The sequence below is a fragment of the Oncorhynchus gorbuscha genome, linkage group LG26, assembly GCF_021184085.1.
Source record: "Oncorhynchus gorbuscha isolate QuinsamMale2020 ecotype Even-year linkage group LG26, OgorEven_v1.0, whole genome shotgun sequence".
In the NCBI taxonomy this organism is placed as follows: domain Eukaryota; kingdom Metazoa; phylum Chordata; class Actinopteri; order Salmoniformes; family Salmonidae; genus Oncorhynchus; species Oncorhynchus gorbuscha.
In genome coordinates, this window is record NC_060198.1 from 9,746,751 (window position 1) to 9,757,093 (window position 10,343).

Here is a 10,343-nt window from a genome sequence, read left to right on the forward strand (position 1 = left end):
ACATGCAGTGTGTCAAATGGCTAAAATGGGACCAAATTCACTTGAGCCGTTTTGTTTGAAATTTTTGAGTAACATTTTTATTTTGCAACATTCACGGACTAAACGTGTGCTGTCTGGTCAGCATGTTAGCCACCTGTTGCACCCTCTACAACCACTGTGACTTATTATTTGACCCTGCTGGGCATCTATGAACATTTGAAGAGTTATAATCTCCACCGTGTGCAGCCAGAAGAGGACTGGCCACCCCTCAGCCTGGTTTCATCCTCTGTTCCTGCCTTGAGTTTTTCTTAGCCACTGTGCTTCTACGTCTGCGTTGTTTGCTGTTTGGGGTTTTCGGCTGGGTTTCTGTATAGCACTTTGTCATCGACTGATGTAAAAAGGGCTTTATAAATACATTTGATGGTTATGACTGACTTGATCATTGCCCTTGCTAGTTTGCCTTGTATTAACATTTCCAGTATTGGATACTTTTTGTCCAAAATATTGAGTCAATGAAACAAGCAAAGTATCAGGCCAGCTGCTATTTACAACCTGATAGTAATGTTTGTTGGACTACCAAGAAATGTATTGGTGAATTATTACCCATGCATTCAACTGAATCCATAATCTGTTTTTAAATCCAAGTTTAGTTTTGCAGCATAAACTGGGAATTTTTATATTACTGATATTATGATTGTCTGTGTTTCACATTTGCAAATTGGTTGACACTGTCAGTTCCATTTTAAGAGCCAGCCCTCAATATACTACTTTTTGCCAACAGGCTCATTTCTGGAAGGGGATATCAGCAGGTGTGCGCAGACTTCACAAATGGTATTAAGTCTTAAATTGAACTTCATCGACCCTGGAGTTACTCTGTATGTGGGATGCAAGTTGCAACTTCCTCCACAAGAGGGCAGATCATGTTCATTTATGATAATGTGATTCGTGTGCGCTTCACAGATATTATAAGAAAAGTGGTCACCAGCCACCATCAACAGCCTGATCAATGCTATGGGACGTCGCGCTGCCTTGAGGCAAATGGTGGTCACACCAGATACTGACTGGTTTATATATACCATGATCAGTAGGCTCAATTCATGAAATGTCAGAGCTAAGCCGTTTGTTTCATTTTTTGGGTTTGATGAGGTGTTTGGCTACTTAGAACTCTTATCAAGCATTTAAAATTGTATCACTGGCATGAGATGTCTGTAAATTTCAATGTAAGCCCTCGATCGCTTGGTGATTTAGCCAGGGAATGAGTCAAACCATGTTAAGTGTCATTTCTGTGTATCTACAGGTGGGAAGCCCACTGGAGTGCTGTGTGGAGAACCCTCTGCCCCACTGAGGAGATGTGCTGCCCAGTCGTCCTCCAACAACCACGAAGACTCCAACGCCGGGGTGAGATGGCTCAACGCTGATCACACACACACACACACACACACACACAATCTAGAATTTCCCATGTTGACGTTTCCTCAAAGTTAAACAATAGGCATTCCTTGTTGAGGACTTTCACTTTGCTTTCATGTAGTTGGCTTACTCATTTCTGTTCTAATAATGTACCCTTTTTCCCCTTCATCTCCTCTTAGAATGGAGACAATGACATGGGAAATGCTGGTGAGGACCATTTTAATGTATTGCTTGCTAACTTCCACTGTTAACAAACAAGTTGTCCAGATTTAAGACAACATGAATATATATTGTAAACTTCCTAGGTTAATTTTACTCACAAGAATGCTAGTTAAATTATAGCTAAGAGATTGGGGGGGGGGGGGACACGATTTGTAGTGTTTAATGTTTACCATTTATAGTGTTTGTGTATATTGACTTGACTTTGCTATTACCAGATGTTTAAAAGCTTCAAGCAGCAGTATTACGTTTTAATTGCTTGAGTCTCAAGTATGTTCACCTGGCTGCTTTCCCATGTTTAGATAACGCTGTTGAGGTCGTTCCCAGCCCGCCGCAGGGGCTTCCCAGCCCGCCGCAGGGGCTTCCCAGCCCGCCGCAGGGGCTTCCCAGCCCGCCGCAGGGATGACGTCAGGCCGCATCCTGGGTTGAGGTCCTTCTCTTTCTCAGAACTCCGCCGTCCTCTCCCTCCCCGAGTCTATTGTTTTGATACGTTTTTTTGGGTACGTTTTCTTTGTTGACAGAAGCACTTTTTGTACCTGATCCAAGCCCCTGGCATCTGTAGTGCTGTAGTCACAGGCCTGCTGGGTAAAGGGCATGAGGTTTAAGTTGTCCCTCACTCCATCTGGTGTCATTGGCAAAAGTTCTGATGCGCAATCAATAAGGTTTCGAAAAACACAATGGATACATATGAAGTTGTTGCTTTTGCACCGTGTTTATTGAATGGCAAACTGCACGCCTGGTTTGTTCCAAGTCCGACTCATCCAAAACATTTTGGTACAGCCTTTTTCTAAAATGGATAAATACAAATCCTCAGCACTCACGGGTTTAATACATTTCTTTAAATGCGAATACGTAAATATTCAGACACTTTAGGACTACACTAGGAGACTTCAAATTTAGGTCCGGTGCATCCTGTTTCCATTGAGCATCCTTGATGTTTCTACAACTTTTTATTTTTTACCCCTTTTTCTCCCCAATTTCATGGTGTCCAATTTGTTGCAGTAGCTACTATCTTGTCTCATCGCTACAACTCCTGTACGGGCTCGGGAGAGACGAAGGTTGAAAGTCATTCGTCCTCCGATACACAACCCAACCAAGCCGCACTGCTTCTTAACACAGCGCGCATCCAACCCGGAAGCCAGCCGCACCAATGTGTCGGAGGAAACACCGTGCCCCTGGCAACCTTGGTTAGCGCGCACTGCTCCCGGCGCGCCACAGGAGGCGCTGGTGCGCGATGAGACAAGGACATCCCTGCCGACCAAGCTCTCCCTAACCCGGATGACGCTAGGCCAATTGTGCATCGCCCCATGGACCTCCCGGTCGCGGCCAGTTACGACAGAATCTGGGCCCGAACCCAGAGTCTCTGATGGCACAGCTGGTGCTGGAGTACAGCGCCCTTAACCACTGCGCCACCCGGGAGGCCCGATATTTCTACAACTTTATTCAATTGATTGGACATGATTTGAAAAGGCACACACCTACATAAAGTCCCAAAGTTGACAGTGTATGCCTGAGCAAGAACCAAGCCATGAGGTCGACGGAATTGTCCGTATAGCGCCGACAGGATTGTGTCTTGGCACAGGTCTGGGGAAGGGTACCACATTTCTGCAACATGGAATGTCCCCAAGAACACAGTGGCCTCCATTCTTAAATGGAAGAAGTTTGTAACAACCAAGACTCTTCGTAGAGCTGGCCAAACTGGGGAGAAGGGCCTTGGTCAGGGAGGTGACCAGGAATCTGACGGTCACTGACGGCTCTAGAGTGTCTCTGTAGAGATGAGAACCTTCCAGAAGGCCAACCGTCTCTGCACCACTCCACCAATCAGGCCTTTATATGGTAGAGTGGTCAGACGGATGCCACTCCTCAGTAAAAGGTACATGACTGCGTGCTTGGAGTCTGCCATTCTCCCCCTGTGTCACTGTCAGGCCTTGCAATAGCCTGTATTCATGGATGCCAAGGGAAACCAGCCCCCCCCCCCGGTGCATCCTGTTTCCATTGAGCATCCTTGATGTTTCTACAACATGATTGTAGAAACCTGTGGTAAATTCAATTGATTGGACATGATTTGCGAGTAAAACATTGCCCCTCTTCCTTAGTATGTGTAGGCCATCTATCTGATGCTGTCTGGTCAAAAAGATTGACATTGTTGCATTGAATGCAAGGGAAGCCAACGAGCATATGGCCTCCCTTGATTAAACAGATAATTCTAATAATAGTAGCCAATCAGTGTTGCGCTAAACTGAGTGAGCTCAGCTGTGAATTGTCCTGGCGCACCTAAAAAAGTGTCAAGGGAAGCCAGTTTGGATTTGGCTTCACACCACTCCCAACACATCAAAAGCAGAATGTCATTTGCAGAAAACAAACACATTTTTGCATCAAATCAAATTTATTTATATAGCCCTTCGTACATCAGCTGATATCTCAAAGTGCTGTACAGAAACCCAGCCTAAAACCCCGAACAGCAAGCAATGCAGGTGTAGAAGCACGGTGGCTAGGAAAAACTCCCTAGAAAGGCCAAAAGCTCGGAAGAAACCTAGAGAGGAACCAGGCTATGTGGGGTGGCCAGTCCTCTTCTGGCTGTGCCGGGTGGAGATTGTAACAGAACATGGCCAAGATGTTCAAATGTTCATAAATGACCAGTATGGTCGAATAATAATAAGGCAGAACAGTTGAAACTGGAGCAGCAGCACGGCCAGGTGGACTGGGGACAGCAAGGAGTCATCATGTCAGGTAGTCCTGGGGCATGGTCCTAGGGCTCAGGTCCTCCGAGAGAGAGAAAGAGAGAGAGAAGGAGAGAATTAGAGAACGCACACTTAGATTCACACAGGACACCGAATAGGACAGGAGAAGTACTCCAGATATAACAAACTGACCCTAGCCCCCCCGACACATAAACTACTGCAGCATAAATACTGGAGGCTGAGACAGGAGGGGTCAGGAGACACTGTGGCCCCATCCGAGGACACCCCCGGACAGGGCCAAACAGGAAGGATATAACCCCACCCACTTTGCCAAAGCACAGCCCCCACACCACTAGAGGGATATCTTCAACCACCAACTTACCATCCTGAGACAAGGCTGAGTATAGCCCACAAAGATCTCCGCCATGGCACAACCCAAGGGGGGGAGCCAACTCAGACAGGACGACCACATCAGTGGATCAACCCACTCAGGTGACGCACCCCCTCCAGGGACGGCATGAGAGAGCCCCAGTAAGCCAGTGACTCAGCCCCTGTAATAGGGTTAGAGGCAAAGAATCCCAGTGGAAAGAGGGGAACCGGCCAGGCAGAGACAGCAAGGGCGGTTCGTTGCTCCAGAGCCTTTCCGTTCACCTTCCCACTCCTGGGCCAGACTACACTCAATCATATGACCCACTGAAGAGATGAGTCTTCAGTAAAGACTTAAAGGTTGAGACCGAGTTTGTGTCTCTGACATGGGTAGGCAGACCGTTACATAAAAATGGAGCTCTATAGGAGAAAGCCCTGCCTCCAGATGTTTGCTTAGAAATTCTAGGGACAATTAGGAGGCCTGCGTCTTGTGACCGTAGCGTACGTGTAGGTATGTACGGCAGGACCAAATCAGAGAGATAGGTAGGAGCAAGCCCATGTAATGCTTTGTAGGTTAGCAGTAAAACCTTGAAATCAGCCCTTGCTTTGACAGGAAGCCAGTGTAGAGAGGCTAGCACTGGAGTAATATGATCAAATTTTTTGGTTCTAGTCAGGATTCTAGCAGCCGTATTTAGCACTAACTGAAGTTTATTTAGTGCTTTATCCGGGTAGCCGGAAAGTAGAGCATTGCAGTAGTCTAACCTAGAAGTGACAAAAGCTTGGATTAATTTTTCTGCATCATTTTTGGACAGAAAGTTTCTGATTTTTGCAATGTTACGTAGATGGAAAAAAGCTGTCCTTGAAGTGGTCTTGATATGTTCGTCAAAAGAGAGATCAGGGTCCAGAGTTACGCCGAGGTCCTTCACAGTTTTATTTGAGACGACTGTACAACCATTAAGATTAATTGTCAGATTCAACAGAAGATCGCTTTGTTTCTTGGGACCTAGAACAAGCATCTCTGTTTTGTCCGAGTTTAAAAGTAGAACGTTTGCAGCCATCCACTTCCTTATGTCTGAAACGCATGCTTCTAGCAAGGGACATTTTGGGGCTTCACCATGTTTCATTGAAATGTACAGCTGTGTGTCATCCGCATAGCAGTGAATGTTAACATTATGTTTTCGAATAACATCCCCAAGAGGTAAAATATATAGTGAAGACAATAGTGGTCCTAAAACGGAACCTTGAGGAACACCGAAATTTACAGTTGATTTGTCAGAGGACAAACCATTCACAGAGACAAACTGATATCTTTCCGACAGATAAGATCTAAACCAGGCCAGAACTTGTCCGTGTAGACCAATTTGGGTTTCCAATCTCTCCAAAAGAATGTGGTGATCGATGGTATCAAAAGCAGCACTAAGGTCTAGGAGCACGAGGACAGATGCAGAGCCTCGGTCCGATGCCATTAAAATGTCATTTACCACCTTCACAAGTGTCGTCTCAGTGCTATGATGGGGGTCTAAAACCAGACTGAAGCATTTTGTATACATTGTTTGTCTTGTTGTTGTCCTAGCTAAATAGGAAAGAACTCCCCTCACCTGGTTGTCTGTGTTAATTAAAAGTACAAAAACATGACCTGCGGACACTAGGCCCTCCATGGAATCCGTTTGAGACCCCTGCTCTACAAATCGGGTGAGTAGGCATGTTTTTCCTACTTGCACGCATTCTCACTCACTCACTCACTTACACACATTATATAGAAAAGTTGAAGTTGAAATGGTACTGGAATAGTGGAGCCAGTCCTTGTTTTCACTTAAACTTGCAGTAACTCTCTGTGGTTCTAAACCAATGGTTGTTTAGTAGTCTGATGCTGTAAATCAGTTGTGTCAAACTCATTCCATGGAGGGCCTAGTGTCTGCAGGTTTTGGGTTTTTCCTTTCAGTTAAGATCTAGACAACAAGGTGAAGGGAGTTCTTTACTAATTAGTGACCTTAATTCATCAATCAAGTACAAGGAAGGAGCGAAAACCCGCAGACACTCGGCCCTCCTAACTGGACTTTACCGGACAGGTCTTGGTCTCTCGGTTTTGTGACGAAACAAAGGTGTGGTTGAGTTTATTCTGCCACTTATTGTCTCTGGCCTATATGTCACGGTGTCAAGGGTTTTGTTTGTGCCTTAACGTTGTCTCTGTTTGCCAAATGTGGAATGAAAGCAGTCAAAGCCCCCTGGACTAACCTAGTCGGTGCTTTGAGTCCTCAAAAACAGAGCTTTCAAGAGGATCTCGTTGTGGTGGGGTCATTAAGTCAGATCATTACATTACACTGACTGCTCTAATAGACATCCATGGACAGCCCTTCACTCGAGGACTCTTTGTCAGAAACCTATTGACGCTGCTTGTCTCCTTTATTTACATTGATAGTGATATTGATCTCATGCTTTGTAAATTGTACGAGCATGTATGATGCAATAAATCCAACTGACTTATCTGATTAGCAGCTGTTGAGTAGGGGAGTTCCGCATGCTGTCTGAAAGATCAAGTGGAGAGACTCGAGTGTTTTTTTTTGGCTTGCCACGCAGGCAGGATGTTGAATGGGAGTTTTTCCAATTGAACTCTCACACTTCCTCCAAACTTTCATTTCTACATCATAACTCGCAACCCCTTGTGAGGGTCAATCCCATGAAATGGCCAAGCTAAGCAGTTTTAGTTTCATTCTACTTCATTAGATGAGGTGTTCGGCCGCTGATAACGCTATCAAGCATCTAAAACGTTATCACTATTGACAATAGACGTCTGTAGATTAGAATGTAGCTCTCGATCACTTGGCTGATTAGTCAGACAATTCGCTGGCAATAAATTATAATCAAACTGGTGGAGAGCCCTTTGCCCCACCGAGGAGCTGCCCAGTCCTCCTCCAACAGCCACGAAACTCCAACGCCGGGGTGAGATAACGTCTTAACACTGTGTTTGTGTGTGGGTGCGATATCAATCTAGAATTTCCCATGTTGCCATTTCCTCAAAGTTAAACAATGGGCGTTCCTTGTTGAGGATTTTCTCTTTCACTTTGTGTTCATGTAGTTTCCCTACTCCTTTCTGTTATGTTTTCTAATCACTTACCATTTTTCCATTCATCTCTGTATCACATCAGGCAGTGATTGGGAGTCCCATAGGGCTGCGCACAATTAGCCCGGCGTCGTCCGGCTTTGGCCGGGGTAGGCCCGTCATTGTGAATAAGAATTTGTTCTTTAACTGAGATTGGCTAGTTAAATAAAGGTTCAATTAAATTCTAAATTCAAAAATCTCCTCTTGACATGGGGAATGCTGGTGAGGACTGTTTAATATGTTTTTTCTTGTGCTCTTGCTGATTAGTATTTTTCTCCTGTCATACAGGAGTAATGAAGGCCTAGTGCAGTCATTTTCTACAAGAAATATGTATTTATTTATCATGGAGTGCTACAGCAACACCCTTACTTCCCGCAGTGATGTTGAAATGTTGAATATTTAGTGCATATAGGCTTGTTTCTGTCTATGCTATTACCACATGCTTAAATGCTTAAGAGTCTCTGGTATGATATCCTGTCTCCTTTCCCATGTTTAGATAATGATGTAGGTGCAGAGGCCATTCCTGCTCCAGATCAGAGGGACGAGACGCTCCAGCTGTCAGGAGGGTTCTCCCAGCCTGCCGCAGGGATGCTATCAGGCCACAGGAACTCCCCAGAGGGCATGTCCAGCCTCATCCTGGGTTGAGGTCTCCTTCCTTTCCTATCGCTCTCTTTCTCCGAACTCTGCCATCCTATTCACAAACCGTTCATTTGAGTACAGGATTTTTGTCCCACCCTCCTCTTCCTTTCCTCCCTCCCCGAGTCCATTGTTTTGATACCTGCTCTTTTTTAATATTTGTAAGAGTTATTTGACAGAAGCACTTTATGTACCTGATCCAAGCCCCTGGCATCTGTAGTGCTGTAGTCACAGGCCTGCTGGGTGTAAAGGGCATGAGGTTTAAGTTGTCCCTCACTACATCCCGGTGCCAATGGAAACCTGTTGATGCTGCTTGTCTCCTCTTTGTTTCCGTTGATATTGATATTGATCGCGTATGATAAGTAATACAATGACATATGATACAATAAATCCAACTGGGTTGAGTTCCCTCTCCTTCCTTCCCTACCTCTCTCTTTCTCCAGACTCCATCCCGTCCTCCTCTTCCTCTGCTTGCTAAGGGCAAATAGAGCCACTCTACAACTTGTTACTAATCCAATCACAGTAGGGAACAATCAAACAAGAGCTAAGGATTTATAAAATAATAATAATTCTAGTTATATTATTCTTTTCAACTTTGTTCTGATTTAATATCTTCAGTTTTGTTGGAAAGGAAAGGGTTAACACTGAAGATTTAAAAAAATATCCAATCAGGATTTTTCTTTGGTGGTCTTTGGGGAGATAAATATAGCTAGCTAGGCCATCAGAACCTAGATAGAGAAAGATTTTGGGGTGAAACAATTGAGTGAATCAACCAATCACATTTGGATTTGAAATGGGTGGGACCGGTTTTACAACAAAAAAACGTATGGATACTTCTGCCTTCCAGAAGGCCAACAGGTGTTTAAATCAGGTTTATTTTTGGGTCTGAATTAAAGTTGAACATACTTACAGTGGGGCAAAAAAGTATTTAGTCAGCCACCAATTGTGCAAGTTCTCCCACTTAAAGATGAGAGGCCTGTAATTTTCATCATATGGTACACTTCAACTATGACAGACAAAATGAGAAAGAAAAATCAAATCACATTGTAGGATTTTTAATGAATTTATTTGCAAATTATGGTGGAAAATAAGTATTTGGTCACCTACAAACAAGCAAGATTTCTGGCTCTCACAGACCTGTAACTTCTTCTTTAAGAGGCTCCTCTGTCCTCCACTTGTTACCTGTATTAATGGCACCTGTTTGAACTTATCAGTATATAAAGACACCTGTCCACAACCTCAAACAGTCACAGTCCAAACTCCACTATGGCCAAGACCAAAGAGCTGTCAAAGGACACCAGAAACAAAATTGTAGACCTGCACCAGGCTGGCAAGACTGAATCTGCAAGCAGCTTGGTTTGAAGAAATCAACTGTGGGAGCAATTATTAGGAAATGGAAGACATACAAGACCACTGATAATCTCCCTCGATCTGGGGCTCCACGCAAGATCTCACCCCGTGCGGTCAAAATGATCACAAGAATGGTGAGAAAAAAATCCCAGAACCACATGGGGGGACCTAGTGAATGACCTGCAGAGAGCTGGGACCAAAGTAACAAAGCCTACCATCAGTAACACACTACGCCGCCAGGGACTCAAATCCTGCAGTGCCAGACGTGCCCCCCTGCTTAAGCCAGTACATGTCCAGGCCCGTCTGAAGTTTGCTAGAGAGTATTTGGATGATCCAGAAGAAGACTGGGAGAATGTCATATGGTCAGATGAAACCAAAATATAACTTTTTGGTAAAAACTCAAATCGTCGTGTTTGGAGGACAAAGAATGCTGAGTTGCATCCAAAGAACACCATACCTACTGTGAAGCATGGGGGTGGAAACATCATGCTTTGGGGCTGTTTTTCTGCAAAGGGACCAGGATGACTGATCCGTGTAAAGGAAAGAATGAATGGGGCCATGTATCATGAGTGAAAACCTCCTTCCATCAACAAGGGCATTGA

At 44.6% G+C, this 10,343-nt stretch overlaps 1 long non-coding RNA gene across 1 annotated transcript; it reads left to right on the forward strand.

Moving 5' to 3' along the window:
* Positions 1–1,011: 1,011 nt before the first annotated feature.
* LOC124016049 lies at positions 1,012–9,289 on the forward strand. The gene is made up of 4 exons (XR_006835297.1): positions 1,012–1,377; positions 1,569–1,596; positions 1,911–2,108; positions 8,252–9,289. It is a non-coding gene; the product is annotated as an uncharacterized LOC124016049 (long non-coding RNA).
* Positions 9,290–10,343: the final 1,054 nt, after the last annotated feature.